This window comes from Magnolia sinica, chromosome 7 (assembly GCF_029962835.1).
Source record: "Magnolia sinica isolate HGM2019 chromosome 7, MsV1, whole genome shotgun sequence".
In the NCBI taxonomy this organism is placed as follows: Eukaryota; Viridiplantae; Streptophyta; class Magnoliopsida; order Magnoliales; family Magnoliaceae; genus Magnolia; species Magnolia sinica.
The window spans coordinates 55,063,266-55,073,994 of record NC_080579.1 but is presented as its reverse complement, the minus strand read 5'-3'; the positions used below and the strand labels follow the sequence as shown (position 1 = coordinate 55,073,994).

Genomic DNA, 10,729 nt, shown 5'->3' with positions numbered 1-10,729 from the left:
GCATCACCAGGGGAGTAACTCTTTGTTTAAAAAAGGAAAAAACATGACCATCATTCGGAATTGTCTCGGTTAGGTGTGATAAATGAAATGTTGCCACGTGGCAAAAAGGATCGTCGCATTTATAAGAGGTCGCATGTCGCTTTCACCTTTTACTCAAAGGCGAAGCAGCGTGAGGGGCAATGTTATACCCTATTTCTTCCCATTCTTACGAGAGGCAATAAAAAGGGATATGTGTAATTTTACGAGAGTTGCATGGTGTGTTCGAGATTTGCAGAGATACTCGAAGAGGATTTTGTGATAGTACAACTGGCGTCTATCGAGCAGTGCCACATCATCCATAAAGCAAGAGTGGCCAAGTGAAATGTGGTCGAATTGATAAAGAAGCCTAGAGCATTTACCAAGACAGGTGGTAAGATTTGAAGGAAGTCTCCAAAAGATTAGTATTGGTAAAACGGTTATAGTAACCGTCAAAACACGGGAAACTTCCTTATGGTCGATTTAAGTCTATCTATAGCAAGGGAATTCAATAGAAGAGGGGTATTATACCAACCAAATCAAATTTATCTTTTAATTACTTTGTGCTCCTTAACATTATCAATCATTTACATTCCTTAGTGTAATCAGTAACAAAATTAAGTAGTTATCAACTTTAGTTGTAATTCGGGTCTATGCTCATACGCTAGACTTAGTTTGAATATTAAGCAAGTTTTTTGTTCAGAAAGGTGCTCTGAAGTTGTTCTTCTCAGTCGACTATAAGAATTTCCTTTTTATTTTAATTAGCCACTTGTTGCTGGGGCAAGTGTTTGATAGGTGACCTAGTTGGCCACAACGATAGCAATTGTTGGGCCTTGGCCGACCATAAAAATTCAGGATCCTATTCAGACCAGTAGCAATGTTACGCCCCTTTAGGGCCTAACTTGCCCACTTTCTTGATCTCAGTTTGTGAGTATAGGAGGTTGAGTGCGCGCTCCTACATATTCTTTCCATTTGGCTTGTGAGGTTATTTGGGATGGACTTGCCAAGCGACCCTAGTGGTAGGATAGGTCTGTGTATTGGGACGCTTAAGCTGCGCTCCCGTTCGGGTTGCCAACTTGATCGCATCATTTATTGTCCATACGGGTTGCATTTGGAGTCGATCCTAAATTGCCATACGCAATCCAATGTTGAATCAGGAAACTTGTTAATCCAATGTTGAATTAGGAAACTTGTTGCGATTTGGTTTCGACGAAATCGTTTCGTGCTGCCAAGTAACACAATTCTACTGCATAGTCTCTCATTGACCGACTACCCTACTGACAATTCCAGTATTATTGAAACAGTACCCAATCGTAGTCACTAGGGAGGAATGGCGTGCGTAGCAGTTGCTTCATTCATTCCATGTACGAATTGGTGCTTTCATCTATCTCGTCCTGTGTGAGCTGAAGCTGCTCTCACCAAGCTAAAGCTCCACCCTTCAACTTGTAGGCCACAAGTTTAGTCTTCTTTGCTTTAGAAATTTTCATATAGTCTAGGAATCCCTCAACTTCAGAAAGCTAATCGAGAAAATCCTCAATGTGAATTTGGTCATTGAAGCTGGGAAGATCGACTTTCATCCTGAATTCTCAATTTGTCCGATTTGCCCGATCGCCACATTGTCCAGGATATTAGAGGATTATGTCATTGACCTTCTCGTCGTTGGATCCCACATCCTAAGGAATGATCCTGTAGTTCACTGTCGGCACCATCCTGCGATCAATGGGATTATGAATTCCAGCACCTATTGGGGATAGATGACTACCATAAATACGGAGTATATCCACGCCATCCATCCGTTTTTCCATCTAATTTTAGCGGTTTAGCCCCAAATTGAAGCATATCAAAAGATCAAGTGGATCATACCACAGAAAACAGCGGGGCATAATGATTTCCACCGTTGAAACCATAGTGGGCCCAACAGTGATGTTTGTTTGTTATCAAACCTATTCATAAGATCATACAGACATGGATCAATAGAAAAAACAATTATAAGCTTAATCCAAAACTTCTATGGCCCCTAAGAAATGATCAACATTAGAAGTTCAATTCAAATTTTCATTAGGTGTGGTCCATTTGAACATTGGATACGTTTATATTTATCGGCTCAAGCCATGAAATTATTTGTTAAATTTGCCTCGCTGATTGTCTAGTTTTCTCTGCTGAATTTCATGTTTGCCCTGCTCAATTTCATGTTTGCCTCGCTGATTTCCTAGTTTGCCCCGCTGATTTCTAGTTTCCCTAGCTCAATTTCATGTTTACCCCGTTGATTTTTCAGTTGCCCGGCTGAGTTTCTAGTTTACCCCGCTGATTATCTAGTTTGCCCTGCTCAATTTCATGCTTGCCCCGCTAATTTTCTAGTTTGCCCCACTGACTTCCTAACTTGCCCCGCTGATATTCTAGTTTGCCCCGCTGAATTTGTAGTTTGCCCCGCTGATTTTTTAGTTTGCCCCACTGAATTCCTAGTTTGCCCCGCTGAATTTCATATTTCCCCCGTTGCATTTCATGTTTGCCCCGCTCAATTTTCAGTTTGCCCTGCTCAATTCCATTTTTGCCCCGTTGAATTTCATGATTTACCTTGCTGGATTTCATGTTCCCCCGCTGAAAATCAAGTTTTCCCCGTTCAATTTCTTGTTTTCCTCGCTGAATTTCATGTTTTCCCAACTGAATTTAATGTTTCCCTTGCTGAATTTCTTGTTTACCCCGTTCAATTTCATGCTTGTCCCGCTCAATGTCTAGGTTCCCTCCTTCAATGTCTATGTTCCCTCCCACATATGGGCTTTTGGTGTATACATGTACCGATGAAAACGGAGGGGTATTGAACATGATGTATTATAAATAAAACATCATTGTGGGGTGTAGCAAGCGTAATCGGATTGCGTAATGAGTTAGTCAGTGCGCTCCCATTGTACTAAGTAAAGAGAAATTTGGGACTGTGGACCCCACCTTTTATCCAGCTGTTTTTATGAAACACTACAAACTTTGTTTTGGAACTTAGACCTGCACATGCAAAGATCGAATTTCTGGACGAAAATACCCCTCCTTTTCACTGTTGTGGCTTTTCCTCTCCCTTTCCACTATTTACTTTTCCTCTCCCTTTCCACTGTTTGCTTTTCCTCTCCCTTTCCACTGCTGCTTTCACTGCCGTTGCTTTCACCCCCTTTCCTCACTCCATTTCCACGAGAAATACCAAAAAAACTCATTTGTGGGCCCCCCTTATCAGCATTTTGTCTTCTTCTAAAAATGGTTGGTCCAGTGAAAAAAGCACGCACCACAAGTATATTTTTAAACTCAGTTGGGCCCACATTGAATGTATGTAGTATAAGAAATGGATTGGCTACTCCCCCTGACACCAGCCCTGTGGCTGGTGGTCAGTGCTCTGTGGGCCCCACCATGATGTATGTGTTTCATCCATTCCGTTCATCCATTTTTAAAGATCATTTTAGGGCTTTATCCTAAAAATAAGAGGGATATAAATCTTAGATGTACCACACTACAGGAAAATAATATTGATTGGATATCCATCATTTAAATCCTCCTGAGGCCCATTGTACTGTTTATATGAAATCCAATCTATTTATTAGGTCATAAAGACCCAGATGAAGGCTAAAAACAAGGATCATCTCGATCCAATACTTTTATGGCCTCCAACAAGTTTTTAATTGTCGATGTTCATTAAACACTGTTTCCTATAATGTGGTCCAATTCAGATAAGGATATACCTCATTTTTTGTATAATATCATAAAATGATCTATAAAAATCGATGGACGGCATGGATGAAACACATACATCATGATGGGGCCCACAGAGCACCGAACACCAGCCATTGGCTGGTGGCAGGGGGAATAGCCAATCCGTTTCCTGTAGTATATCTACTCCGTCCATCGGTTTTTCCATCTAATATAAGGGGTTGAGCCCCAAATTGAAGCATATCAAAATATCAACTGGATCATACCACTAGAAATAGTGGGCATAATGATTTTCTAGTTTGCCCTGCTGATTTTCGAGTTTGCCCCATTGATTTCATGTTTCCCCCGCTCAATTTCATGTTTGCCCCGCTGAATTTCTAGTTTGCCCACTCAATTTCATGTTTGCCCCGCTGATTTTCTAGGTTGCCCCACTGATTTTTTAGTTTGCCTCGCTAAATTCATAGTTTGCCCCGCTGAATTTCATGTTTCCCCCGCTGAATTTCATGTTTCCCTCGGTGAAATTCATGTTTGCCCCGCTCATTTTTCAGTTTTTCCCGCTGAATTTTTTGTTTCCCCTGCTGAATTTCATGTTTGCCCCGCTCAATTTGCAGTTTTTCCTGCTAAATTTCATGTTTCCCCTGTTGAATTTCATGATTTGCCCTGCTGAATTTCATGTTTCCCCCGCTGAAAATCAAGTTTGCCCCGATCAATTTCATGTTTTCCTCGCTGAATTTAATGTTTCCCCCGCTGAATTTCATGTTTGCCCCGTTCAATTTCATGTTTGCCCCATTCAATGCCTAGGTTCCCTCCCTCAATGTCTAGGTTTCCTCCCACATATGGGGTTTTGGTGTATACATAATCCGATGAACATGATGTATTACAAATAAAACATCATTGTAGGGCATAGCAAGCATAATCGGTTTGCGTACTGAGGTAGTCAGTACGCTCCCATTGTACTAAGTAAACTCAGATGGGCCCACATTTAATGTATGTAGTATATCCACGGCGTCCATCCGTTCTTTCATCTAAATTTAGCGGTTTAGCCCCAAATTGAAGCATATCAAAAGATCAAGTGGATCATACCATGGGAAACAGTGGGCATAATGATTTCCACCGTTGAAACCATAGTGGGCCCAACAGTGATGTTTGTTTGTTATCAAACTTATTCATAAGATCATATAAACATGGATTAATAGAAAACACAATTATAAGCTTGACTAAGAAATGATCAACATGAGAAGTTCAATTCAAAATTTTTATGGGGTGTGGTCCATTTGAACATTGGATATGTTTAGATTTTTGAGCTCAATCCCTGAAATTATCTGTTAAGTTTGCATCGCTGATTTTGTAGTTTGCCCCACTCAATTTCATGTTTGCCTTGTTGATTTCCTAGTTTGCTCCGCTGATTTTGTAGCTTGCCCCGTTCAAATTCAAGTTTCCCCTGCTGAATTTCTTGTTTGCCCCGCTGAATTTCTAGTTTTCCCCGCTGAAATTCAAGTTTGCCCCGCTGAATTTCTAGTTTGCCCCGCTCAAATTCAAGTTTTCCTCGCTGAAATTCAAGTTTGCCCTGCTGAATTTCTAGTTTGCCCCGCTCAAATTCAAGTTTCCCCAGCTGAATTTCATGTTTGCTCCGCTGAATTTCTAGTTTGCCCCCACTCAATTTCATGTTCCCCCGCTGAATTTCTAGTTTGCCCCGCTTAATTTTGTAGTTTGCCCCGCTGAATTTTCAGTTTGCCCCACTGTTTTTCTAGTGTCCCCCGCTGAATATCTAGTTTGCCCAGCTCAATTTCATGTTTGCCTCGCTTATTTTGATAGTTTGTATTGCACAATTTCTGGTATTTCCTCGCTGAATTTCTATCTCTATTTCATATGAACCTTGTTCAAATTCATGAAATGCTACATTGTTTTCAATTACTTCTGATTTTGCACACTATGTTTATGTTGTGAATTTTATGTTTGATATGTTTTTCAATTTCATCTTTGCAGGTGACGAATATTCTGCTGTAATCCCCAACCCAACCTCTAGGTGTACACTGAAATGGTGGTTTGAGAAGGTGAAGGGTGGATTGGAAAAGCACAATAGTCGGCTAAATTTGTTTAGCCAATCCCCTTTTTCATTTCTATTACATGTTACATCCTTTAGATTTTTAGGGGCTCTATTTCACCTTCTTTTTCAACGATATAAAGGTGATCTAGTATTTGAGATCAGAGGGAGACGAGTGCAGTTTACCGAGATGGACTTCGCCCTCATTACGGGCCTTAAGACTGGAGATCTTACTGTACCGAAAAATTGTTGCACTACAAGTACAGTAAGAGACAAATACTTCAAGCAATATCCGGTATTAAAGAAGGACCTAATGGACGTGTTTGATAGATTAGTTGACACCAATAAGCATGAGGATGTCGTGAAGGTTGCCCTACTCCTGGTTGTAGAGTTCTTTCTCAGGGGAACCGAACCGAAAACCATGTGCAACGTTGATTATATTCACCCAGTGGACTCGCTAGATGATTTCTATAGCTATCCTTGGGGTAGTTTGGGATACTATACAATGTTGCAAGAAATAGAATCTGGCGTTGCCGCATCAAGTGTCCCTCGGTACACTGTATGTGGTTGCCTTATTCCTCTTCAAGTAAGAACACCTTCTATTTTTTATATGTTTATCCTCTATATTCAATTATGGATTTTTAACCCAGTGCAATTTCATTCGATGGTTTGATAACAAAGTAGCAGTATCACTCACTGCTGCTGCTGCTAATATCAGAATCTTACATTGGACCACATGCATTAGATGGAAAAACTGAGCTTCCATGTTTTACTTGGATCTTCTTGTGAGAGAATTGCAACAGAACATTAACAATTCTATCCATATGTATAGTGTTAACATGCTGTTTCATATGTATAGTGCAGAGGCATTGTTTCCTGCTTTTATGTTGGTTTACACTGGATACTTTTTCTGGCCTATGTTGAGAACATTGTGGTGTAAACCATTATTAAAGACCAGCATAGTATTGAAATTAGGTTGTCTTTGTATGTCATGGATATTGTGATTTCTTTGCAATCATTGCTGAAAAAAGATGAAATTCTCTTGTGCTATGTTTGAACGGTAAGGACAACCAGAGTAGCATTAGTAGAATAACAAGAATATCATTTAAGGATGTTAATTTTCTTTTCTAAGCACCTCTAATTACCCTTTTCTGTTCAACCATGATCTCCATTGACAGGTTATCTTGCGTCTCTCCCCAAACTTAGTCTCTCTAATCCATCAGAAAAATCCCTGGCCTATGCTCTCATGAGACGACGCTTTCAGTTTTGCATTCTGCATCAGCCAATTCATCATAGAAAATTTTGAGATATCAATCCACATGAGACTATTGATAGTTGGAAGGATTTCACCTTTCAAAATTCCCTGATAGCTGGTACTTTTGGAGAGATGCAGTTGATTATATCATACAGAAATGCTGATTTATTGTGGGCCCTATTGTCGATGGAGCATAAATCTAAAATCATACTGATTGATCAATCTTTGTTATCCAATCAATCTTCTTCTTTGTTGTCTATGATTTTTCTAAGATTATGTTTTCTACAAAAGTTTTGGTTTCAGTTCCCATCTCCTTTATTTTATTGGATGCGGAAACAAATGCAGAACGATTTGACGAAGGCGAGCTTTGTACACTAACCACAGGTTGAGCGCAAGTGAATGTCTTAATGATGGATGAGATCTCACTACCTTAAAGGATTTGAGCTCAGACATGATCGAATTTTGAATAAGATGGATCTTGGCTTCATTCTTGACATCCATTGATGTAGGTGAAATCAAATACACAAGGGAAAAATGGTTAACTTACCTAACATGTATTCTAAAAAACCATGTATATCAACGAACGAGATCACTTGATAATACCGCTTGAACTAAAAACTTCACGCATACACTTATTCTCTAATCCTTGCCATATGTAACTTTCACACACACTTTAGATCTCAGATCTGACTAAATGTGAAAATCTGACCACATACGCATGATGGCCCACTTTTGTCTATCCCAATGGTGTTATAAGAAAGTGGGCCTCACATACATTCATGATCATGACTATACGACCCACCATATGGTGGTTGGAAGCAACTTCATCTAGATCAGCCCCTAACAAGTTTAAAAATTCACCCCAAGTAAATAGAAGAGGGAAAAGAAGGGGGAACGAGGAAGTTGACAGAAGAATTTAATGCCCGAATTGATTTCACTCTGATATCATGTGGCATGCTTGATAAAAGAGAGGAGAAGAAAAAAAGAAGAAGAGAAAGAATGGAAGGAAGAAGAGAAAAGGAGAAGCAACACACACACACACACACACACACACACAAAATATGGTTTTTAATAATTAGAATAATGCCATTAGTAACAAAAGCAAAAATAATCGTTATGTCCTAAACATAGATGGGTTATAGAAGGGCCATAGAACAGCCCATATCTGACAGAAAGATGTATATTCTCCCTTCATTTTTTCAATGTTTAGCTAGTTGCTTTTGTGACAACCTATTCAGCTGTATTGTAATTCTGCTCATGGAAGTTTGACAGGATTTATTTTTATTGTAGGCTGGAGATGTTAGTCACCCATCACAAACATCAAGGACAGTCTTCCACGTATATGTTTACGTTGTCAGTTGTCAAGACATGGTTTCACCCAAGGATCCTTCAAAAAGATTTGACAAAGTATTTCATCTCATTTTTCTTTTGAGTTCAAGCTATTACTTAAAATGATTCATTCACCACCATTTAATTCCCTTTTACAAGGGTAGTATTGGTCTTTGTTTTACATTATATTTCTAGATGAAGTCCATTTCCATTTTCCACTTGAAACTTATAAGCAGCGGCCGGGGGGGGGGGGGGGGGGGGGGGGGGGGGGGGGGGGGGGGGTAATGGAGGGGTTTACTAGTTGCTTATTTGGAGTTACTAAGAATCATCAGATTTTCCTTATGGGGTGTAATAATAAAAACTTGTTTCGCCTACTCATTTGCAGATTGATTATTACACACATCCAGAACACTACAATCCTATTTTCCGTGAAAGGATAGCACCATATGCATCTGTAATAGGTATGTGATAGATCTTATTTATGAATATTTGTCAATTCTTTTAGTTCTATGCTTGTTGTCCCTTTGTTAATTGAGACTACAACTGCAGCTCTATGTAGTCAGTTTAAGTTAATTAAGACTGTAGTTACTAAGTGAGATGGCTTTACAGAACATGCCAGTTCCTAATTTACATGCTCATTTCAATGATTTAAAACCACTTTATGTTCGTTACCGTGCCCAAATTTGTTGCCTCTCCGCTTCATGCTTTGTGCAACTATAGGATGGTGTGTGGCTGGTTTCTTTAACATGGAATTTACTCCCCAGATACTAGCTTTGTATTGCATCAATTGACTATACATCTTCTTGGGTATGTTGACAGATTACTGGAAGCCTTTATTCCTTTTTGAGGATCTGTAGCTGGTTTCCCAATTCCCTTCTGCAAATTTTTTTAAAGCTTCTATTATGTTTCTGGTTATTTTAATCAAATTTCTCTAGGATTAAGACTTCTAGGACTGTAACAGCCTGTTACCTCTCATGACTTCCATTATTCCTTCCCAATCCAATTTTCCTGGAACTTCTGTTTATACATATATAATACTTGGTTTTGCCTGCGGCAGTTAATTGCATGTATTGGGAGAAAAGGTTTCCTCTGTTGCTTACTACCAAGCAGTTGCAAGAACTAAAGAGGAAAGGTAGCCCACTAGTTGGAATTTCTGATATAACTTGTAACATTGGAGGTTCAATAGAATTTATTAACCCGACCACTTCATTGGAGAGGCCTTTCTTCAGGTATTATTGTAGTGTTTCATGGTAAAAAGAAAAGGAAAGAAAAGAGAAATTCAGTATCCTGCGTTGTTCTCTAACATGTTTCTTCGTTTTTTGAATCGGAACATGCTGCTTGTAGTTTTATTTCCTAGAAATTTGTGAACAGTCTATTATTATATTTGGCCATATGATTCACTAGGAAGTGACTATTTGATGTTATAAAATTTTTCCTTTTAATTCCATCGCAGACCTCGGATGTTCTATGTCACTTCATGAGATGCTTTCCAGATGTTTTTTCCAAAAGATCAATTGGAAGAATTCATTTATTTGGACTCTAACTTTTTTGACATGATATCCCGCCAGAAATCTATGTTGTGGGATGGGAATGCTGGTGGATAAAAGTTAGGCCCTAGCTTTGCATGCAGGAAGTCAACCATACTAAGAGCATGATACACAAGAACTTTGTTATATTGTTAAAGTTTCACGAGTTAGATCAGTATCTCAGTGTTTTCACAAAATAAGGGAAAAGAAAGAGTTTATGATCTCTATTAAGGTGGCAGCATGTCATTTATGTGAATCCATTAATTATATCAGCAAACTATCTTCTTAATTTTGAATCAACATTTTGCTGTCTAGTTTTATTGTTGTATTGTAACACTTAATGGGAGCTTGGTCACTATGAGAACGAAGAATAACGATGTCTAGCAGTTGATATTCTCCCAACAGAGTTTGCAAGAGAGGTAACATTGCCTGCTATTAAATTCTTTGCCATTTTGTGAGCATGGTTTTGTTTAGACACCTGACTCTTTCTTTACCGTGGGAAGGCTTCCCAACATTTTGGAGATATCCTTTCCCAATTTATTGGCAGCTTGGCTTCTACAAAAGACATTTCAGAATTACCGTCCCACTAAAGAAGAGCTTGCATAGCTCATGAAGGAGCACTTACTTCCTTGTTACGAATATATCCCTCGTATGAGAAATTCTGATCCAGCGTAAGGTTCTAAAACTCATTCTTTTCTTCTTGTTCTTTTGCATGTTAAAGATTTCATTAGATGCCAGCCATAGAGAGAGCAATTTTTCTTTGTAGATAAACAATAGTCTATTGAATCAAAAAAATTATCTTTCGTGTCTTCAACCTCTCATTCTATTCCTAAAAATTCTAGCCCACAATTTCCTAGATAATTTGGTTTTGTT

At 38.9% G+C, this 10,729-nt stretch overlaps 1 long non-coding RNA gene across 1 annotated transcript; it reads left to right on the top strand.

The window, feature by feature from the left end:
- Positions 1-7,326: 7,326 nt before the first annotated feature.
- Positions 7,327-10,191, top strand: LOC131252077 (uncharacterized). The gene is made up of 3 exons (XR_009174153.1): positions 7,327-8,408; positions 8,716-8,791; positions 9,388-10,191. It is a non-coding gene; the product is annotated as an uncharacterized LOC131252077 (long non-coding RNA).
- Positions 10,192-10,729: the final 538 nt, after the last annotated feature.